Source organism: Sus scrofa, chromosome 4 (assembly GCF_054392235.1).
Source record: "Sus scrofa isolate SSC_HxYL_T2T_F1_AM1 chromosome 4, Sscrofa_HxYL_maternal_Yorkshire_Landrace_v2.0, whole genome shotgun sequence".
NCBI lineage: Eukaryota > Metazoa > Chordata > Mammalia > Artiodactyla > Suidae > Sus > Sus scrofa.
In genome coordinates this window covers 84,613,017-84,637,433 of record NC_139386.1, presented here as the reverse complement: position 1 = coordinate 84,637,433, position 24,417 = coordinate 84,613,017, and the positions used below count along the sequence as shown (strand labels likewise).

The 24,417-nt window shown below is 36.5% G+C and overlaps 1 long non-coding RNA gene across 12 annotated transcripts in view; it reads right to left on the bottom strand.

Moving 5' to 3' along the window:
• LOC106510093 (uncharacterized) overlaps positions 1–24,417 on the bottom strand; it is a 291,454-nt gene that overhangs the window by 186,740 nt on the left and 80,297 nt on the right. For 9 of the 12 annotated variants that reach the window (XR_014843875.1, XR_014843870.1, XR_014843872.1 and 6 more), the window contains one exon: positions 1,923–2,026. This is a non-coding gene — a long non-coding RNA (uncharacterized LOC106510093). The remainder of the gene's footprint in view (positions 1–1,922; positions 2,027–24,417) is intronic. The other 3 variants (XR_014843866.1, XR_014843876.1, XR_014843873.1) reach the window with 1 other exon arrangement.

Below are 24,417 nucleotides of genomic sequence, written 5' to 3'. Positions count from 1 at the left end.
CCGCATGAAAACTATTTGAGTAAATTTTCTACAAAACTTTGGTGTGACTAAGACAGTGATTTACCCTCCTTAGCTTCAGGTAAGGTCTTGAGAATACTTTATTATTTTCAGAAAGAAGAAATTATCAAATTAAATGTGAGATTTATTTTCTTTTTTGGTTTATTAGGTTTTTATAAAATTAAAAATTAATTTTGTATAATTGATTTACAGTATTGTCAGTTTCTGCTGTACAGCATATTGTTTCAGTCATATATAAATGAATGGCTATAATAAAACTCAACAGAGGTAAGGCATTCATTTGGGTAAGGCCACAATAGTTTTATGTCTGTTGCCTTACGAAGTTCTTGGTAACAAATTAGATTTTTCTCTGTTTCTTCCATAAACCCATCCTGCTTGAAGGCTTCAGTGTTGTGGCCCTTGAGTTGAATTGAAAGAGGAAACATAAATAGAAAAACACAGGGGTCACCCAGTTGACATATGGAAGCTGTCGAGTGTTTTTGGAGTTCTATCAAGACAAAACTGGAGAAAGGAAGGCTAAGACTACACTTTACTTGTGGAAAAGACAAGTAAGTGGGGGGGAAATGTCCTAGTCTTTTAAGAGAATATCCAAAACCATGCTTTCAACTAACACCTCCCGCCAAGGTAGTGAAGAATAATGATCAAGGAGTCTGACGGGCCAGAGTCCAAATCTCATGTCAGCTACTTGTTAACTGCAAGTGACTTAACATCCTTGGGGTGAATAATAATCACTCCTTCAGAATTGTTATGTGGTTTAAATAAGATAAGGCAAATAAAACACTTAGCACAGTGCTTGTTGATCCTAAGTTCAGCAAATAGTCTAGGTGTTATCATCATCGTCATCACTATTATTTTATTTTCTAGATGCAAGTCTTCAATGCAGTCCAAGTGGTGTGACAGGACACTTCCCCTTGGGTATCTAGTCATCACCTAAACTTTATAATCCTGTATGACAGAAAGAGATTTTTCTGAGATAAGAGTGAGAGGACAGTTGGGAAAAATACCATTGACCTAAGAGATTTAAACTGCTCATTGATACCAATCAATCACACATTTTCGGGTATGCTTGTTGAGGCAATTAGTCTTCAGTCTCTGTAAGTAAAGGTGCCTAGATTTCCTAACTGGGGTATTGGTGCTGTGAGATTATATCATTCAAAATCTCGGCATTCACTACATCATCATCTATCTTTAGATATCACATGCTATTAATCCAATATTCTGAGGGTAAGAAAGTTTGGCAAGAAGGAATTAGGAAGCTTTTGGTTGAAATTGGAGGTGGTTTGGAAAAAAGGGCTGAGTATTCAACTGATTATCCAGATTCTGACACTTAGGACTTGCAACCCAAGAACTTTTAACATAGTCCTTTAGTAGAATTTACTAAATTCCTGTATTACCTAGCACTGGACTAGACAAAAGAATGTTTGAAATTACCCTTAAAAATGAAGGAGCTTACATGATCTTTCAGAATAAAAGAAGCAGAGGCAATCATAAATTGATATCAATGGCCAAGTTTTGCTTAGTTATTTTCAGGTTTTGAAGAATTATCAACCATAAATAATAGCTTCTCACCCCTCAAACTGAGTGAACTTGCTCTGAATTTTCTAGCAAATTTCACCTACTCAAGGAAGACAGCCAACCACTAGGCAGGCCAGCCATTGCCTGATAGCTACCTTTCCATAGATTATGGAGAACCAGGGAGACAGCCAGAAAAGGATGCCCATCTCCACTCTCCTCCTCCTTCTCAACACACCACCATTTATTTTGCAATGTATTAATTAACTTTGGCACAATATTTCTGAATAACAAATGACCCCAAGACTCAGTGGCTTAAAGGAACAATCTTTTTTTTTTTTTTTTCCAATGAGTCTGTGGGTTGGCTCAGCTAGGACTGAGGCTGGGCTTACCTGGCTGGATCTGCTTCTTACTTCAGGTTCCTGGGCCAGCTGGAGTGGCTCTGCTACATGTGTCTCTCAGCATTCTGGGATTGAGAACCAGCCAAGGCATGCTTCTTTCATAAAGGGAACAGAGGCAAAGGAAGCAAGAAGAATCATGTAAGGCCTCTTAAAACATAGATGTGGAAGTGGCCTCTATCACTCCTACCCACATGGTCAAGAAAGTCATATGGTCAACCCCAAGTTGAAGCAGGAAAATACACTCCACTCACAATTAGGCTGTGTAAAGTGGACAGATGTAGGGAAAAGTGAAGAAATTGGAGCATTTAGTCTACCCATATGAATAACCCCAACCCTAAAAAAAAAAAAAGTGCTTTTATCTGAAGAATTTGAAGTTTCTTTGTTAAAATGATTTTTCTTCCTTCACTTTTTATATCATTATTCAAAAGTGATTATCAAGGTTCTAAGTCCCTTCCACAGCTCCCTCACCAAAGTCCAGAATTGTCTCTTCTCTCTCTTTCCTGCCTCAAATTAGAAAATTTCCCCCCTTGTTGTTTATCAAAGCATTATCACTTTTTGCTATATTTCCTCTTAATTCTTTGGGAACCAATCAATATAGTGTTTTCTTGGAAAAATGTTATTTATGTTTGTGGTATTTCCTAAATTCACTCCCCATTAATAATAAAGGTTATGGAGTGTGCATGTACACACACACACACACACACACACACACACACACACACACATGCTCACACACACATACTACAGAGAGTGTCCAAAATGAGGAAAAGCTTATTATTAGGTGGGGTTAATGTGAACAACTTCATGGATAATTTGAATACTGAATATATCCTTGAAGGATATTCTAATTCTTTTCAGGGCTATCAAAAAATCTTTTTTTTAATAGTCCAAAAATCCAATTGCAACATTCTACTTACTACCAATGCAATGAGGAAATAAATGCATGGACTGGATAGTATTTTGCTCTTTTACTTGTTATTCACCACAATCCTTCGTCCGGCCATTTCAAGGACGCAAAAATTAGGGTAAAGGCAGGGGCATGAGAGTAGGGATAGTTCACACATGATCCATCATCACAACTAGACAGGGCTTAGAGTCCATGCAACTTTTGTGGGTCAGTTGTATAACTCACATGAGTTCTCTGTGTCACTTTCTCTCCCTTTGTGTGCACATGTGTGTACATAATAAAAAGTAAATTTATGCTATGCTGGTTGATCAATTAATGCCCATCAGTGATCAATACATAGTGCCCTATCTTCCTGATTGCTGCTATCATCATTAGGAGCTATATCCAAAACTATACTATGTGTTTGAGTCATCATTGTACAGATGTTTTACTCTTCTACTTCTAACACCAAGATTAAGGTAATAGAGTAGAAGCCTCTCCTTAGATGAAGTACTCCTATTCAGTGTTTTCTGCCATCCCTACTACCTTGCAATTTTTTCTCTTTTCTCTGTCCACCATTCAATCATAAACTCTAGGAGGGCAAGTTAGCAGCTGTCTTTATTCATTCTTTTATCTACTGGTACAGTGCCTGTCATGTGTTAATTGCTCAATACATAAACAAGTATTTACTAAGAAAAGTAAACATCATTCCAATAAGTTACGGAAGGACAAGTGATGTATTTTGTAACCTGCCAATATTATATACCTCCTTATAATTGTTATAATCTCCACTAACATTACGTAAAGAGAAAAATTACAATAAGCAAACCCTGGATTATGAATATACCAGCCAAGGCAATCTGATGAGTTTGCATATTATCTAATTTGGGGGTTTACATATAGATCTCAGCATGAATGTATACAGTATATACTTAACAATGTGAGCTATAGGGCATATAAATATGCCTCATGATTGGGGGCTGGGCCTGTAACCATTGCCTACACACACACACACAGACACACACACACACACACACACAACAGACAACTTTGGAGTTAATTATGAGATAGTTTCACTACGGAATCTCGAGACTGTAATATAGAACTGAGATCCAAGTGCAAAATAAAATACAAGTCCTACGAGATGGGGGGAGGAAACAGTTTTTCTCCGCATTGAAAAAAAAGAGAATTTTTTTTTTAACCCTGAATCATAGGCCATAATGATTCAATTTCTCTTGTACCAATCAGCATCAGCCATGAGATCCAAACCTGGCACATGGAAATTTCAACCTTAAGTCAAATATTATTTCAAAGTTAATGACAAAATCTATTTTTGCAGTGGTTTTGTTTAAAATATTTCCCCTTAATACTCTTGAAATGCTGTAATTGAAAGCAGTTATTTGAGATGCCAGTGCATACTTCTTTAATTATGTCTTGTACCATCTGTTTCCAATGAAAGGGCAGTATCTGTTTGCAGTTACCAATCTTATGAAAAACAGGCTTGTCCCAAAATAGATTGGAACTAAAACCAGAAAGCATTTCTTTCAGAGGCATCCTTTCAAGCCAATTAACTTTAATCATTATAGAAATGTTTATTTCCCATCCTAGTCTCTCTTCACATATAAATTCCTTCAGGGGAAAAGATCTCTTTTTGTGACTGTTTGAATAATTCCAATTTGGATTAATCAGAACATGCTGGTCTGTTTATGTTCCAATCGTGAATGCTGGCAGATTTCTTGATGAAGAAGGCGCACAGTCCCTAAGGGGGGCAGATCCAGAAAAGCAGCAGATATACACCTACTGGTCAGAGAAAGTTCGCTTAACCACCAGGGCTCCATGTGTGTCCCTGTGTTGCCTTCTAGGTTGGGGACCAATTAATTGATTTGGTGGGTGGGAGACCAGGACTCCCAAACTACATGGTATGAAGCCCACCTCCTCAAAGGAGCCAGACAGTCTCATAGACCACACACCCACATGTCATTCTCATAAAATCTGTAAGAAGGCTTAGTAACCTTGCAAAATGCAACATCTGCAGTAGTGGCTTATAAGTGGCATCACACTATCTGGTTGAGTTATTTATGAATTGCTTCTGTTCTTCAGGGAAATTTTCAATATATGAGTCAAGAAAAATATTTCATGGCACATTTTTGGATGTTATTATTAAGTAGATTTATTTGTCCATAATGTAACTTCCTCAAGGGCAAAGATCTTTGGTGAATTTATGCACTGATATATCCTAAATACCTGAAATAGTACTTGGGACAAAAAGACCCTCAGTGAATATGTGTTAAATTTATTGACTCTGCTAGAACATGACAATACATTAATATAAAACCTACAAAATCTCTGCTCTTATGATGTCATGGAGCTGAAAATTAAAGGGTCAAAAGACAAGATATATTGACCATAATCTTCTTAAAGGTAGAACAAGATCATCTCTGTGCCTACAAGGTATATGACGCAATGAGTCTGGGTCAGAATTGGTGTTTAATAAATATTTTGTTAATTTAGCTTAGCGAGCATGCATGTCTAGGCCAGCACCTAAAAAAGTTACCATTTATTGAGCCTTTAATAAGTCCCATTCATTGTGATGAATGTTTTATACACATGAGTTCCCATGATCCTCAAAACAAACAAATAAACACCCAGTGAAGTAGGTATAAACTATTTCCAATGTTTAGATGTGGAGATGAAGATTATGTATGGACAACAAATTAGTGAGTTAGTAAATACCAATCCAAGATCAGGAATTCAGGTCTGTCTTAGATGAAAGTCAATATTCACATGTGCTATCTATTTTCTCTCATGCAAAACTCAAAGTATCCAGGAAGGCTTGCCTCTAACACACTAAAGCTCAGGGATTTCATGGTCATGTATTTAAAAGTCTGAAACTACATTATCATCATTTGGGAATTTCCATTCCTATTTTTCCCTTGAAGCTTCTGGAGTTGTACATTGACTGGGCCTCCTAATAGCAAAGGCATCCTTCAACTTTGGCTTCCCGAGCATCTGTAGATTTTGGATCATATGGGATCTATCTAAGAAGCAGATATTCTCTTTGTTTCCCAATAATCAAGAGGATAAGTAATATATTTTTTTCTCTTGGGGATCTAAATGTTATTCTGTCACTTTGGATAAACTTGGCAGGCTTGAATTAAAGAAAACCACCCATCTATCCTACTCTGATGATTTAAATGAAAATGTAGCAAAAATCTCTTAAATCTTCATAATTTAATCCCATCCCCAACTTTCCAGAAAGCAGTTAGAATTCCTTTGGGAATCTCAAGTGAGAGGCAGTACAGGATGATGCAACAATGAGAAACATGGAGGGAAGTGATAGAAAGTTGGGAAGGAGAACAGAGACACACTAATCATGCAGTGGCTGAGCATCTTAATGCACTCACACTAATGAGTGGCTTCTGAGATTGTGATCAGGGAGGAAGCTGGCCTTTCTGTTCCTGAGCCTGGCATTCAGGAGCTATGACTCATATGCTGGGTCTGGAGCAGACTAAAGAGTTATGAACAAGCTACTAGCACTAATTCTACATTAGAGTGGCTATGATCTATTTGTCAACTCTTCATTTATCACTTATAATATCAATCACACTTCACAGTCTTCATGCACAGTGTACTAAATGCTACCCTAGCAGCAAGTGAGATATATCTTTACCCAGAGAAAGTCCCATTGAAGTTCCTTAAACACACACATTCATAAATACAGGATAAAGACAAGAGCTCCCTAAAGAAATAAGAATATCATGATAGGGCCAGAGTCAATGTGTTAAAATGAAAAAACGCTAGTAACAGTGACAACATAACAAAACAATACCATTTATTTAGTTTCTACTGTGTGCCAGGCACAATGCCAGAAGCTCTGTAGTAACCTTTTAAAATACCTTGAGATGAATATTCTTATCCCCTTTTTACAGATGAGAAAATTGAGGCTCAAAGAGATTAACATTAGGTTCCAGAACTAGTAAATGGCAGAAGCAGAATTCAATTCAGCTTTTCCTGATTCTAAAATCTCTGCTCTTTCTATATAAATGCAGTTTGTGTAAAGGATCATTAGTAGAAAATATCATATAGAAAATTTTATTTTGTTAAGGAAAGAGATTGTGAAAATAGAAAAATTAAAAACATAACAGAATCCTAGATATATTCCTGAGCTAGAAATTAAAGTTCTATTTTCTGCCACTTCTCTTGTTAACTTTCTACTCAGGGTAAAATCACTTCAGCTCCCTGGGCTTTAGTTTTATCATATATTCTGTCAAATTAAGATGAATATAATGCTGTTAAGGATTTCAGTAGGAATTTTGGTGTCCAAATCTCACCCTACTCCTACATCAGGGTTCTCTATTGAGAGATATTTTAGCTAGGCTAAACAGCAAATAGGAAATAATATGTCAGCATTTCAAGTGTAGAGTTCCTTAACTAAGTCATTACAGAACATCTTGGGCTTTGAGGCTCTATCAGGCCTTCCTTTCCCTACTACTATCTAGCATGATTGGATCTGGAAAGCATATTCTAAATTTACATAATTAACTAACCTCATGGATAAGAACAGTCAGCTTATCTCAGATGCTCAAGTGCAAAGACACTTAAGGTCAAAATGTGGGTAAACTTTCTCTTCTGAATGGACCAAGGCAGAAGCAGGGGATGGAAAAGAAACAGAAGAGTAATTTCTCTCCTCCGCAGATGACTTCTAAGATCATTTTAGTATTAAGCACACATGGATCAATGAAGCCACTGCCCATAAACAACCAGGGCTAAGATTTAATGACTACGATTCAAACTGAGACATGTAGTGAAACTTTGGATTATACATAAAGAAATAACAATGATATTAAAAGTAGGCTTTTAATCAGAACAACAGATAGCAGAAGACAATGGCATAATATATTCAAAGTACTAAAGGAAAGTCAGTAAACCTAGGATTTTACGCTCATCTTAACTACTATTTAAGGGGAGGTGGGGAACATAGTTTACCATGCACAGTATCTCACTGAAAAAATTATCAAAGGATGTGCTTCATGACATTATAACTTTTTTAACCATTTAAAAAATGTAGTCAATTTACAACATTGTTAGTTTCATGTATACAGCAAAGTCATTCAGTTATATATGTTATATATGCATAACATGTATATACATACATACATATATTCTTTTACATTTTAGGTTATTACAAGATATTGAATATAGTCCCCTATGTGCTATTAGTAGGTCTTTTATCAATTTCATATATAATAGTATGTATATATTAATACAAAATTCCTAATTTATCTCTTCCCTGCTCCCCTGTCACTATCCCTTTTGGTAACCTTGTTTGTTTTCTACAGCTGTGACTGAGTTTCTGTTTTGTAAATAAGTTCATTTGTATCATTTTGTTCAGATTCAACATATAAGTGTATCATATGATAACTGTCTGACTTACCTCACTTGGTATGATAATTTCTAGGTCCACCCATTTTGCTGCAAATGGCATTATTTCACTCCTTTTTAATATTCAGTATGCGCATATATATTATATATACAGATACACCATATCTTCTTTATTCATTCCTCTGTCAACGAATTTTAGGTTGTTTCCATGTCTTGGCTATCATAAATAGTGCTACCACGAACATTGGGGTGCATGTATATTTTAAAGTTAGAATTTTCTTTGAATATATGCCCAGGAGTGGGATTGCTGGATCACATTGTAACCCTATCATAGGTTTTTAAATTTTTCTAAGTATTTTAAAGGAACCTCCACACTATTTTCCTTAGTCGCTGCCCCCAATTTACATTCCCACCAACAGTGGTCCTCATCAGCATTTATTAATTGTAGGCTCTTTCTTTTAGGGCCATACCTGTGGCATAGGGAAGTTCCCAGGCTAGGGGTCAAATTGGAGCTGTAGCTGCAAGCCACAGGCACAGCCACAGCAATAATGGATCCAAGCTGCATCTGTAACCTACACCACAGCTCACAGCAATACCAGATCCTTAACCCACTGAGCAAGGCCAGGAATTGAACCCGTGTTCTCACGGATGCTAGTCAGGTTAACTACTGCTGAGCCACCATGGGCACTCCCTATTATTTGTAGACTTTTAATGATGAACATTTGAGGTGGTACCTCATTGTAGTTTTGATTTGCATTTCTCTAATAATTAGTGATATCGAGCACATCTTTATATGCCTGTTGTCCTTCTATATGTCTTCTTTGAGAAATATCTATTTAGGTCTTCTGACCATTTTTTGATTTGGTTGTTTGCAGGATATATATATATATATTAAGTTGTATGAGCTGTTTGTATATTTTGGAAATTAATCCTTTGTCAGTAGCATTAATTGCAAATATTTTCTCCCAGTCTGTAGGTGGTCTCTTCATTTTGTTTATTGTTTCCTTTGCTGTGCAAAAGCTTTCAAGTTTGATCAGGTCCCATTTGTTTATTCTTGGTTTTTTTTCCATTACTCTAGGTGATGGATCCAAAAAAACTTTGCTGCTATTTATGTCAAAAAATGTTTTGCCTATGTTTTCTTCTAGGAGTTTTATAGTACCCAGTTTTACACTTAGGTCTTTAATCCATTTTGAGTTTATTTTTGTGTGTGGTGTTAGAGAATGTTTTAATTTCATTCTTTTACATGTAGCTGAGAAAGGGTAATTAAGGAAACAATCCAATTTACCATTGCATATAAAAGAATAAAATACATAGGAATAAACCTACCTAAAGAGGCAAAAACCTGTACTTCAAAAACTGTAAGACACTGATGAAAGAAAATGAAGATGATACAGATAGAAATATATACAATGTTCTTGAATTGGACTATTAAAATGAATCTGTACTGTTAAAATGACCATACTACCCAAGGCAAACTACATATGTAATGCAATCACTATCAAATTACCAATGGCATTTTTCATGTAACTAGAAAAAAAAAATAAATTTGTATGTAAATAGAAAAAACCCTGAATGATCAAAACAATCTTGAGAAAGAAGAGTGGAGCTGGAGGAATCACTCCTTGATTTCAGACTATACTACAAAGCTATAGTCATCAAAGCTGTATAGTACTGGCACAAAAACAGAAATATATATCAATGGAACAGGACAGAAAGCCCAGAAATAAACCCGCACAATTAAGGTTGATTAATCTATGGCACAGGGGGCAAGAATATACAATGGAGGAAAGACAGTCTTTTCGTGATATTATTACTTTGAGAACCAGGCAGCTCTCCTGAACCCTGTGCTGTCAGCCTTCTCTCTGCCCTTGATTTTTCTAATTCTCTATCCATGAAGTAGAATCTATAGGGCAAAGGAGAAGTGCCCACCTGGAATCAGCTTCTTCTTCTAGACCCTGGTCCTAATACCCAGAACCCCCACAATTTCCCACAAAAACAGCCCTGAACCTGCTTACAGATCATGCATGGGGCTCCTTCCCCAGTCTGTTGTCCCATAAATGAGAGGTGCCACCAGTAGTCATACCCCTAAACCCAAGAGGTGGCCCACCGGTTGCTGTTTGCAGGAAATGTCCATGGAGTTTGGTTGTAGTGGTGGTGGAGACTATAAACATGTATGAAAGGCCTTTAACTGTGTGGGACAGAACCAGAGTGAAAACAGAATGGCTGCAAGCTGAAGAACAAAGGCCAAGGGACTATTTTTCCCAAGCCATGCTTTTCTGGCTTGAAAGTCCAAGAAATCTAAGAATTCTAGTTTAGAACATAGACTTCCAGGTTTTTAGGAAGGTATGTTTGTCAAAAAAGAGGATAGAATATAATTTATTTAATAATATGTATGCTCTACTTACAAATGTTAAATATATAGGCATAGGATATGTGACCTCCATTTATATTCCTGCTCTAGGCCCTACAAATATTAGGCGAAGCTGAGAAGAAAAGGGAACTTACGGAAAAGGAAGAGCATATAAGAAATAACCATAAATATGGAAAGTAATAAACATTGTCACTAAATTAATAACTCAGTAGCTGTAAAAAAGCCAACTGATGACTAATTTTTGTGGGTTAAGAGAATGCTAGCATCTCATTCATGAGGAGGATGCCAATAACTAATACATTTATACACCATTAAAAAATTAGAGCTAATCATGCATGATAGAACAATAGAAAGTTTAGGATAAGCAGTAAAGGAACAGAGATACTTATCTTCTGAACTAAGAGAGGGAAAGAAAAAAGAAATATATTAAACCGCATTAATCCAACAGATGAAAATGAAAAAGAAAAATGGAGCAAAGAAGTAGTGATAAACCAAAAACACTAAATAAAAGAGAAGGAATAAATGCACATTTTAATAATTAAATATAAATGCAATGAAACCACCTATTAAATGACAGAGATTAGCGGTTTGGATAAAATAAAGAATAAAATACCTCTAAATGTTGCTGACAAGACACAGCTGAAACTAAGCACTGGAGGCAGAAAATGAAGTTATAAAAATATAACATATAAACTCAAACCAAATTAAAGCTTATTTTATAATGTTAATACCAGAGTAGAGCAAGACAGTTAACATAAATGAGGTGTTATACAGCATAACAACAAAGGAAATAATCATCACAAATGTGTATGTACCTAGAAGCACGGTTTCTAATATATCTGTAAGAGATATGTCCTTCAAAGCAGAGCAAAAACAAGGATATAGGAGACTTGAACCAAATATCACCAAGTCTGATCTAATATCCATATTTCTATCTTTTTATCTATAGAGATTATTTTTCTACCTTAAATTTAAAAATATGGAGTTCCTGTCCCGGCTAAGTGGAAACAAATCCTACTAAGAACCATGAGGTTGCAAGTTCAATCCCTGATCTTACTCAGTGGGTTAAGGATGATCCGGTGTTGCTGTGAGCTGTGGTGTAGGTCATAAACACGCCTCAGATCTGGCATTGCTGCTGTGGCTGTGGCACAGGTCAGCAGCTATAGCTCTGATCGGACCCCTAGCCTGGGAACATCCACACGCTGCAGACGTAGCCCTAAAAAGCAAAAAAAACAAAAACAAAAAAAAGAAAAAAAAGAAAGAAAATATACATTGTCTTCAAGAATATAAAATGTATAAAAAATTAACCACATAAAATTAGATGAAAAATCCATAACAAAAAGGTAACTAAAATATGCCATATACATGAAGTCTTTTTTAAAAAGAGCTATTCAAACTCATGGCTTAAATAAGAAATCATAAAGATAATAGAAATATATCCACAACTAAATAATAACAAAAATACTAAATTTTGTTATGTGTCAGGCTTTAACTAATGTGATACTCAAAAGGCAAGTAAAAGAGAAATTATCCTTAAAAAAATTAAAAAATTAATGAAATTTGAACACAACAAAATAATAGTATCAGAAGAGTAGGTAGATGAAATTAATTTTATAAGAATGAGATGATACCTTTTGTTATTTTATTTTTTGTTTATTTTCCATTCTCAGCTGCCGCTGCAGCATATGAAAGTTCACATGCTAGATATTGCATTCTCCAGAGCTGCAAACTTTGCCACGGCTGCAGCAATGCTGGATCCTTAACCCACTGCATGGGGCCTGGGATCAAACCAGTAAGGCTAAAGAGACAATTCAGATTATAAACACACTGCACCACAGCAGGAATTCCACCTTTTATGCTATTTTAAATAAAATATCTAACAATTAATTTTACTTTGTGAAGAAAAATATAAAGAAATAAATTGTTAAATGTGACATAAAATTTTCTCATGTATCAAAGTGATTACTTTAAAAAATTTTTTTTAAATTGTTAAAAAATTTTTAAAAAGACATATGAAGAAAATTAAATTAGTCTCATTGTCATTTTTTAAACTGCTTTTCCAATCTTAGTGTGATTTTTATCTCTGCCACAGCAATGAAGCTGTTGGTGTTGCTACATTTCCTTTAGTTCTCTCCCTTCCTATTTTTGTTAGTTATGCGATTTTTACTTGTTTAAGGGTTATAACATTATGATGTTTTTTGCAATCATAATTCCTGCAATGGTTAAATTTTGTTCTATTTTTTCTGTTTTTAAATTACTCAATAAATTTTATTACATTTATAGTTGTACAACAATCATCACAATCAAATTTTATAGCATTTCAATCCCAAACCCTCAGTGCATCCCCTACCCCCCAACCTGTCTCCTTTGGAAACCATAAGGTTTTCAGTCTGTGAGTCTGTTTCGCAAAGAAGTTCATTGTGTCCTTTTTTCAGATTCCACATGTAAATGATAGCATTTGATGTTAGTGTCTCATTTTCTGACTGATTTCACTTAGCATGATAATTTCTAGGTCCATCCATGTTGCTAAAAATGCCGTTCTCTCCTTTTAATGGCTGAGTAATATTCTAGTGTGTATATATGTAACACATCTTCTTGATCCACTCCTCTGTCGATGGACATTTATGTTGTTTCCATGTCTTGGTTATTGCATATAGTGCTGCAAGGAACATTAGAGTACATGTGTATTTTTGAGTCATGGTTTTCTCTGGATAGATGCCCAGGAATGGGACTGCTGGATCAAATGGTAATTCTATTTTCAGTTTTCTGAGGATCTCCACACTGCTTTCCACAGGGATTGCACCAATTTACATCCCTACCAACAGTTTAATAGAATTCCTTTTTCTCCACACTGTCTCAAGCATTTATTGTTTGTAGAGTTTTTGATGATGGCCATTCTGGCTGGTGTAAGGTGGTACCTAAGAGTGGTTTTGATTTGCATTTCTCTAATAATGAGTGACGCTGAACATCTTTTCACGAGTTTTTTGGCCATCTGTATGTCTTCTTTGGAGAATTGTCTGTTTAGATCTTCTGCCCATTTTTTGATAGGGTTGTTTGGTTTTTTGGTATTGAACTGTAGGAGGTGTTTATAAATTTTGGAGATTAATCCTTGTCAGTCGATTCATTTGCAAAGATTTTCTCCCATTCTGTGGGTTGTCTTTTCGTTTTGTTTAGGGTTTCCTTTGCTGTGCAGAAACTTGGAAATTTAATTACGTCTCATTTGCTTATTTTTGTTTTTATTGTCATTACTCCAGGAGGTGGATCTGAGATGTTGCTGTCGTTTATGTCAGAGAGTGTTTGGCCTATGTTTTCCTCTAAGAGTTTTATAGTGTCTGGTCTTATATCTAGGTCTTTAATCCATTTTGAGTTTATTTTTGTGTATGGTGTTAGGGAGTGTTCTAATTTCATTCTTTTCCATGTGGCTGTCCAGTTTTCTCAGCACCACTTATTGAATAGGCTGTCTTTTCTCCATTGTGTATTCTTGATATCAGTATCCTTTAGATTTGGCAAGTTTTCAGCCATAATTTCTTCAAATATATTTTCAATCCCCTTTTCTTTTTCTTTTCCTTCTGGAATTCCTATTATATGTAGATTGGCCCGCTTTATATTACCCCCATAGGTCTCTAATATTGCTTTCATGTTTTTTCATTTGGTTTTCTGTCTGCTGTCCTGTTTGTGTGATTTCCATTATTCTATCTTCCACATCGCTAATTCGTTCTTCTGCATTATTCATTCTGGTTTTTACTGCCCTTTGCTCAGTTTGTATCTCTGAAAATGAATTTTCTTTTTTTTTTTTTTTTTTGCTCCTCGTTATATTTTCTATTTCCTTTCTGAGGGAGTCTGCATTACTGTTCATATCCTAATTCCTTCAGTATTTTCACTATCTCCCTTTTGAACTCCAAGTCTGTTAGACTACAGAGGTATTTTTCTTTGTTGACTGCTTTAGGTGAATTCTCCTGTTCCTTTAACTGGGAATGGTTTCTGAGCTTCTTCATCTTGCTTATATTTTTCTTGGTCGTGTTGGAGGTGCACTCCTGGCTGCACGGCGGGACTTGCCCTGATGCTCCCTGGCGGCAGAGCACTTCCTTAGGGCGGGCAGTGCTAGCCGGCTTGCTCCGCAGCAGCGGGGGTGCTTCCTGAGGGTAGGCGGGGCTAGATAGGTCACTCCCACACAGCAGAGTGTTTGCTGAGCATAGGTGGTGCTGGCCAGCTTACTCTGTGGTAGTGGGGCGCTTCCCAAGGCAGGTGGGGATAGAGAGGTCACTCCACTGCGGAGTGTGCTTTCTAAGGGTGGGTGGTGCTGCCCAGCCTGCTCAGCAGCAGCAGGGCACTTCTGGAGCACAGGTGGGGCCAGCCAGGTTACTCCGAGGTGGAGGGCGCTTCCCAGGGGTGGGTGGGACTTGGAGGTGGGCACTGTGGTGGGGGTGCACTTCCCGTAGCTGGGCAGGGCTTGCCCTGGCACTCCCTGTCCGGCGAGCACTTCCCCAGGGTGGGCAGTGCTGGTTGGAGGGAGGGGCTAGCTGGGTCAGGCGGGGCTATTTGGTTGTATACATCAAAATTTTTTAAATGAACAAAACACTTGAACAAGCATTTTGCCAATTTGTATATAAAAAGTACAAGTAATATACATAATTAGTCATTAGGGAAAAGCAAACTAACAACTCAAACACCAAATGACACTCACTAGAATGGTTAAAATTTATAGACTGATAACACTAATTATTAAGATGTGAAATAATTTAACATTTTATATACTGCTAGTGGGAATATTATACGGTAAAAGTACTTCGGGGACATTCTGGCAGTCTTTCATAAAGTTAAAAATATATCTATCTATGATCCAACTATCCTACTTTTAGCTTACATGCCCAACATAAATACAATGTTTTAAAAAGTGAATGTTAAAACAACCTTATTCATAATATGTTTAAATCTGAAAATAATGCAAATATCCATTAACAGATCAGGAACAAGTTGTGGTACACCCATAGAGTGGAATCCTACACATAATGCCACAACATGGCTGGACTACCAAAGAAATGTGTATATATATGTATATACTATATATATAATGTAAATATTAATATATGTATAATATAAAATACATATATTAAAGATATATATTTATGCTAAGTTAAAGAAGCCAAACACAAAAGAGTCTATAGTTTGAGTTCACTAAATAGTGTTTAATTTTCATTCAACTCTTTGATAATAGTTAAAACAAAGCTACAGTTTGGGAAGTGGGTGGTTAGCAGTGATTGCCTGTGAAGATGCAGGAAAGATCTTTGGTGTGAGTAGAATGCTCTATATCTTGGAGAGAATAAGGATTACATAGGTATATGAATTTGGACAAACTCATCAATCCTTAAAATCTGTCCATTTCATTTGATGAAAATTCTACTTTAACTTTGAAGGAAAATTTATATTAAAAAATACTATAATTTTGCTTTTTGATCTCATCTTTCCATAAATGCCTATTCCCATATTTTTCCACTCTTGATGAATACTTGAGGGTAAAATTAGATTTTCTTTATTTACAAAACTTGTGGCCATCTTTATTTAACCACAAATATGTATTTAGTACTCATGCCAGGCATTGTTATGGGTCCTGGAGAGACAACCATAAATTTTTCCAAAGGAACAGCCTGGAGTCATCGTCAAAAAAGGCAAATTGACAGGGGCTGAAAAGTAGGGACAGAGTTAAGAAATGTACTTGTAATTAGACAAAATACAGAAATAAGTTTCATAAATAAAAATCACATTTCAGAGTAACCACAAAAGTCACGGGATCTGCTCTAGGTTTTATCCAAAAGATGGGGAGCCACATACCCCAGAAAGGCAATTTTATCTAGGAGTGTGGGTAAAGGAGAAGGACTGTTGTTCATATTGGTGTTAGTATTGGTGATAGTAGTTGACTTCTTCACTTATTCTTCACCTTATCAAGATTTACTCTTTCTTTCTTTTTTTTCTTTTTTGGGCCACACCTGAGGCATATGGAAGTTCCCAGGCTATGGATCAAATCAGAAATGTAGGTGCTAGCCTACACCACAGCCACAGTAACTTGAGATCCAAGCCACATCTGTGACCATATCACAGCTCACAGTAATACTAGATCCCTGACCCACTAAGTGAGATCAGGGATCAAACCTGCATCTTCATGGATACTAGGTGGATTTGTTTCTGATGAGCCACTATGGTAACTTTCAATGTAACAGTTATTTTCTGCTCATTCCTCACAGTAGCATTGTCCAATAGAACCTTTTTTTTTTTTTTTTGTCTTGTTGCCATTCCTTGGGCGTTCCAACGGCATATGGAGGTCCAATCGGAGCTGTAGCCACTGGCCTACGCCACAGCCACAGCAACATGGGATCCGAGCCACGTCTGCAACCCACACCACAGCTCACGGCAACGCTGGATCGTTAACCTACTGAGCAAGGCCAGGGATCGAACCCACCACCTCATGGTTCCTAGTCGGATTCGTTAACCACTGAGCCACGACAGGAACTCCCAATAGAACTTTCTGTAATGAGGAAAATAATCTAGAACTGAGCTATCTAGTTTGGTAGCCACTAGCCAGCTGCATGTGCTATTCAGCATCTGAAATGTGGCTAGAATGACTAAGAAAATGGATTTTTAATTTTATTTAGTTTTACCAATTTAAATTTAGATAGCCACCTGTGGACAGTGACTACCATATTGAGCAAGTTATTTTCAAAGATACACGTGTACTTACTGATGCAGCTACAGCCCCCAATAGATTGGAAGGCATTTAAGGTCTCTATAAAATGTTACTTTGGCTCTAGAAGGTGAATTAGGTGAATTCTTTTCCCCATGCAAATATACTTGGCTTTACTGGATAGTAGACATTTTAACCTCTGTATCTCAGTCTCTACAGGGAAGCTCATGATTTTTCTGTCATTTCTTATAGAGCCATAGGGACTCACTGCTGAAGAATCAAACACGTATAACACTCATTGTTCCTTCAGTAATTTTTATTTGTGCCTAAAGCACAGAGAAATCCATTGGTGATAAAAATGGTGTGGTCCCTACCTTTATGGAATTTACTTCCTGCCTTAGAGGTCTTTTACCGTGAGATTCTCAAGCAAAACCAGATTAAGTAGTTCTACTTTAGACCTCAAAGAGAAACTTATATTCTTCCCCTTCTACTTCTTTCTTCCTCTCTCCTTTCACTCAGGAGCCTTATCCTTAGGCTAGTCTTCATGGATCTTATTTTTCACCACAGGGATGTAATACAAAGTCTCTGCAAGCTTTCTGTTGAAGTTCAGTTCACAAGATCATTGACTTTATTAATTAATAAATTCAGTTATCAAAATTGTAAAGAATCAAGCCTCCTAGTATTAAAAATCATCTTATAATTAGTACACTATTTGAGTGATATTATTTACAAATTGTGTTAGCCAGTGTGTTTACCTCTTGATCAGTGAAAGCAGCTTGACTCATAAACCTGTGGATTCCATTCTAAATGGAGTAAAACATAGCAGTTAAAAGAATGGTTCCCAGGGATAGAATGACTGGCTTCAAAACCTGGTTCTACCTCTTTCTGTGGCTATGTGACCTGGAGTACCTACACCACAGCTCACAGCAATGCTGGATCCTTAACCCACTGATTAAGGTCAGGGATCGAACCTACAACCCCATGGTTCCTAGTAAGATTTGTTAACCACTGAGCCACGACAGGAACTCCTAGAGTTTATTTTCTCGTATCAGAATTCCAGCTAACAACTTCATTAGGAATTATAAAATTAGAAATTATCATTTTGCAAAACTTAGTAAGAAAATGATTGATAATCATCAACAGATGCTAAACCATTAGACCAAAAATTGAAAGGGAACATTGAAGGGGTGTCTCAAACTGACAATACTGAAACCCACTGGTCTTAATGTAACAAAAAGAAAAATAACCAGATATTTTGTGGTTACTGGTATGGTGCATAGAACATTCACAACACCATCCATGAAATACAGGTATCCCCCACTTTATTGCACTTTGCAGATATTGCTTTTTTTTTTTTAACAACTTGAAGGTTTGTGGCAACCCTGAGGGCAAGTTGCAATTTTTTCAAAAGTATTTGTTCACTTTGTGTTTGTGTGTCACTTTTTAGTAATTCTCATGATATTTTGAATTTTTTGATATTTTGTTATGGTAATCTGTGATCTTTGATGCTATTGCAAAAAGATTACGACTTGCTGAAGGCTCAGGTTGATGGTTAGCAATTTTTAGCAATAAAATATTTTTTAATTAAGGCATGTACATTTAAAAATTTTTATTATAGTTGATTTACAATGTTCTGTCAATTTCTGCTGTACAAAAAAGTGACCCAGTTATATACATTTTCAGATATAGTTCTACTTCACACTTAATAGACATAACTTCTATGAGTATAGTGGTAGCGTAAATATAACTTTTATACATGCTGGGAAACCAAACATTTGTGTGACTCAGTTTAATCAGATATTCACTTTACTGTAGTGGTCTGGAACCAAACTCACAATATCTCTGAAGTATACCTATATTCTTGCCAAAAGTCAAATCTGCATCTTACCAAGCTTCTAGATCAAATTTTCAGTTTATCAGAACTACAGAGGACAGAGGATAATGTTGGTGACACCACAATATTCAATAAGCAAATGCAGCTCAGTTCCCTCCACAAATATATGGCAAGGGGGAAAAAAGGAGGCGAAATCTATGGTTTGAAAGAGATTTGAAAGACATGATGAACAAACAAAATGTACAAACACTCTGGGGTTCTGATTTAAACAAACTGCAAAACAACAAATGTTTAAAATTATGAGATGATTAGGAAAGTTTGAATACTGACTAAATATTTGATCATATTAAAGAATTACCATTAATTATCTTAGGCATGACAATGGTATTGGTAGAAATCTTTTAGAGATACATACTGAAGTATTTATGAATAAAGGATAAGATCCATGGGATTTGTTTCAAAATAATGTAGTTGAAGAAGGTAAAGAATATATAAATAAAACATGTTTGGTCATGTTTGAACATTACAGAGGCTAGGTGCTACGTATGTACAGATTTGTGACAAGGTTCTTGCTACTTTCACATATGATTTAATATTTCCATAATAAGCAGTGTAAAAAAGAGGGAGAAAACAAGCAGAAATGAATACTGGAAACAGTCTTGGGTTGTGGCTGAGAATGCAGCTCTCTAATTGACCGCTGAGATTGAACTCCATTTCTCCTCACCCCTGAGCAACTGTAACAAGTACTAAATTTTCCGGTACCTCAATTTCTTCATGTATTCAATGGAGTAGTAATGGCACTTGTCTAACAAAATGGCTGAGATTCAGTGAACTAATACATGAATTAATACACTTAAAATAGTGTATGCTAATGTTAGCTATTTAAGGAGAAGTCATCCTAATAACCAGGAATTAATTTCAAAGTTCATCTAGAAAATATTCCAACTCTAATCATTTGGTAATAGCTTCTTAATGTCTTGAAATGAGTAGGATTTTGAGCCCAAATGTGAGCACAGCAAAATATAACTTAGGTTTGTGTCTGCAAGGGTAGGGAAACTGCATTGTGTAGAGATACTTAGCAACTCTCTTCTGTGGAGCCTAAGAACCAATGACAGGACAGTTTTCATAAAATTATAGAATTTTGTAACTGAAATCTACTTTAGCATTTTCTTTTAATGAGGAAATAACTGGGGTCCAGAGAAGACAAGTAATTTGTTAAAAATTATACAACTAGCAATTAAATAGTCTCTAGAATCGGATCTAGTAAAACAGTTTGTGTTTCTTATATCCCAGTGTGACACAGACGGGAAAAGTCCACTTATCCATGAATTCAATTATGACTAGAGCTGAAGAATGTCTTATATGGGGACTTCCCTAAATATTGGGCAACAGTGTAGTGGGGCTGAGGAGGTCTGGAGCAAAACCTGACGAACATTTACTGGTGAGTAGGAAACTGAAACATTCCTCACCACTCATCTCTTTGTTTTACAGGGTGGAGGTTCTAAAGGATTTTGTAGGTCAAATCTCAGGCCATAGTGCCTGTAGGCACTACTTCAGTTCTCTGGTTTCCTTCAAGTCTAGTGAGACCCCTCCAAAAACTCAATGACTCATTTTTGAAGCCCATTCAGAGGCATCTGAACATATCATTTATTTGCCTTGAAATAAAGGAAACATTTATTTTATTTGAGAGTGTCCTAGTTGCTCATGGGGAACATTCAAAGTAAGCATATTCTTTCCTAAAAACAGTTTTCAAGAAAGGTGTTATATCTCTTACACTGCCAAGAACAAAAGCTTTCATCTGTAAGGAACTTGAAAGCTAAAGTGTATTTCACAGACATACTAAACTTATCTCCTAATAGGTCAGTTATTTCTTGAGAAATTTCAGTCGCTAAATTGAAGTAATTTATAAGAAAATTAAAAATTGAAGTTGTTATTCAAAACTTTGCCTTTAAAATACACTGTTAATAAAAATGTGCCTTTACCAAGGTCAGTCAACATTTTCATGTCCCCTCACCATGTTAATTATTGATACAAAGCAGTTACTACTCTTAGATATCTTAGGGGAATGAATTTTGTAAACTAGGTAGCAATTTCAACAAAGTAGTTTCTTTTCTTCTTCTTTTTTTTTTTTTTCTTTTTGTCTTTTCTATAGCCGCACCCGCAGCATATGGAGGTTCCCAGGCTAGGGGTCTAATTGGAGCTGTAGCCGCAGGCCTATGCCACAGCCACAGCAACATGGGATCCAAGCCACATCTGTGACCTACACCACAACTCACGGCAATGCTGGATCCCTAACCCACTGAGCAAGGCCAGGGATCAAACTCGCAACCTCATGGTTCCTAGCTGGATTCATTAACCACTGAGCCACAACAGGAACTCCAACAAAGTAGTTTAGTTTCTTAAAATTGTTTTTCAATAGCAAATATGCCTGAAGAAGAAATGTTCTAATAATTATTGAACTATGTGTAGTCCCTTTGACGTCATGTCTAGGGTTTTTTCACATATTTTCACTATTCCTTGCTATTATACTAAAATTTGATCAGCGATAATTTATTAAGTGTTAGTTACAATGTGGAATCTGAAATCACATCAAACTTTTTATACTCTGTTAAAATCCATTGGTCTGTCTTGCACTTTGAGATCATTCACTCACATCCAGTTTTGTAACATTATATATTGGTAACTTGGAACACATTGGTTTACTTAGTTATGCAGCTCTTCCAAATGCTGACACAAAATCACACTGATTAATATCAACACCAGTTTCATCAGAAAAGTCTTTAAGTATTTGGAAGCTGTCAAACTCATGGTGGGAGATAAAATTTTCCAAGATTCAAATTTTCTCTTTAAAACTTTAATCATTGGCACCAGATACTTGCTTTCCCCAAAGTGAGAAACTCACTTCACTCATTTTCAAGAAACTGTCTGCCAAATACCTCAGGCTGAAAAACGATCGTGTGTCATTCCTTCTTTCACATAAAAAAAAAAAAAAAAGGTTTCATGAATAAATTGTTGAGTTCAGCTCACAACGCAAAGAATCACACAAGAGCTTTTCCTCAAAAACAAGAAGTCATTGTATTTCATGCTGTAGCAGAAGTGTTTTATGTGTGCTTCCCATTTCATTACACAGGATATTAGAAAGACTTGTATTACCTTTGCCTGGTTTATTTTTGTTTACCGTAACAGTTTGGTGCCATTGCATTGATTCATGCTAAAGAACTAGCGGTTTTATTTGCCAATGCTTTTGCACCATAAATGCATTTTTATGAAAGTAGTTTGACCTTATGTACTCCTGAAAGGATCTCAGGAGCCTCTAAGAATCTGGTGATGACACTTTGACAATGACTACCCTATGACTTGAAATAAAGATTACAGAAGAATAGCAACAAGGAAAAATTCTGGCTTAGGGTCTAAAAAGAGAGCTTAATTCCTACTTGGGTTATGTAAAAGGTAACCTTTTATGGAAGATACTTAAAGGAGAGAATCTTAGGGGCAATCTACAAACCTGATCATTGCAATTCAATGGTAAAATGAAGGGCGGAAAAGAATAAAAATTTAATACAAAATAAGAAACTAAATTAAATGAGATAAAAGCATTTTGCATCTGAAATGTGAAAAATACATTTGGATTCCCCCTTTATTATTTCCTTTCTGCCATGGGAATAATCTTAGGTTGACAATACTTCACTGGGCAAATTTAGGAAAGTTCTTGTAGAGCATACAAAAATGAGAATTCCTTTTTTTAGAATTATACTTTAATGTTTCAAAGAAATGTAAAATCTGTGGCTTCAATTTATCATCATTGAATAGCAACTGGCCTTAGAACTTGGGGAAATTTTCTCCTCAAAGTAATTTAAGAGTTAAAGCCAATTTTAGTGCAAATGTAGATTTCATAAAATAGGTATGTGGACAGGGAGGCAATCCTTTAAGTACAAAAGAAAAGCCTTTTCCTTCTATGTAGAATGTGTTTTACATTTTTTTTCTAGTAGATAAAAAAGAAGGAAAAAAAGGGGAAAAAAAGAGAAAATTATTTTTAATGCCATATTACCATTTTGTACCTTTTGCTTCTTTCTTTTTTTTTTTTTTTTTTTTTTTTTTTTTTTTTTTTTTTGTCTTTTTGTCTTTTGGGGCTGCACCTGCGGCATATGGAGGTTCCCAGGCTAGAGGTCTAATCGAAGCTACAGCTGCTGGCCTACTGCCACAGCAACACCAGATCCGGGCCGCGTCTGCAACCTACACCACAGCTCATGGCAATGCCAGATCCTTAACCCACTGAGCGAAGCCAGGATCGAACCCGCAACCTCATAGTTCCTAGTAGGATTCATTTCCACTGTGCCACAACAGGAACTCCCCTTTTGGGTTTTTTTTTTTTTTTTTTTTTTTTTTTGTCTTTTGTTGTTGTTGTTGTTGCTATTTCTTGGGCCGCTCCCGCGGCATATGGAGGTTCCCAGGCTAGGGGCTGAATCGGAGCTGTAGCCACCGGCCTACGCCAGAGCCACAGCAACGCGGGATCCGAGCCGCGCGTCTGCAACCTACACCACAGCTCACGGCAACGCTGTGATCGTTAACCCACTGAGCAAGGGCAGGGACCGAACCCGCAACCTCATGGTTCCTAGTCGGATTCGTTAACCACTGCGCCACGACGGGAACTCCCCCTTTTGGGTTTTTTAAAGAAAAGTATACATTCACTTTTTAAAAAAAAGGGGGAAATATACAAATAAAAGTTGACATATGGCGTTCCCATCATGGCTTAGCAGAAACTAATCTGACTAGTATCCATAAGGATGCAGGTTTGATTTCTAGCCTCGCTCAGTGGGCTAAGGATGGGGTGTTGCCATGAGCTGTGTTGTAGGTTGCAGAAGCAGCTTGGATCTGGCATTGCTGTGGCTGTGGTGTAGGCCAGAGGCTACAGCTGTGATTTGATCCCTAGCCTGGGAACCTCCATTTGCTGTGGGTATGGCTTTCAAAGACAAAAAAAAAAAAATTGACATAAAAATAGGAATAATTTTTAAAATAACTATTGTTAAAATTCTCTCTCTCTCCCTCTGTGTCTTTCACACACACACACACACACACACACAAAACAGCTAAGTGGTATGAACTCAGTAGGAATAAAATATGGAAGGGTTTTACATTTTGTCTCGTCATTGCCTTTAACTAAACTAGGTTGCAGCTTTATTTTCTATCTCACACTGATATATAGAAGACACAAAGCTTTTCTGTTTTAATCTCGCAGCCAGTGTGGACTTCAAAACTGCCTGTCCCCAGGTTCAGCCAGGTAAACACAACTTGGAGTTGATTGGAGAGTGTGTTCTCAGCTTTACTACATCATCATTT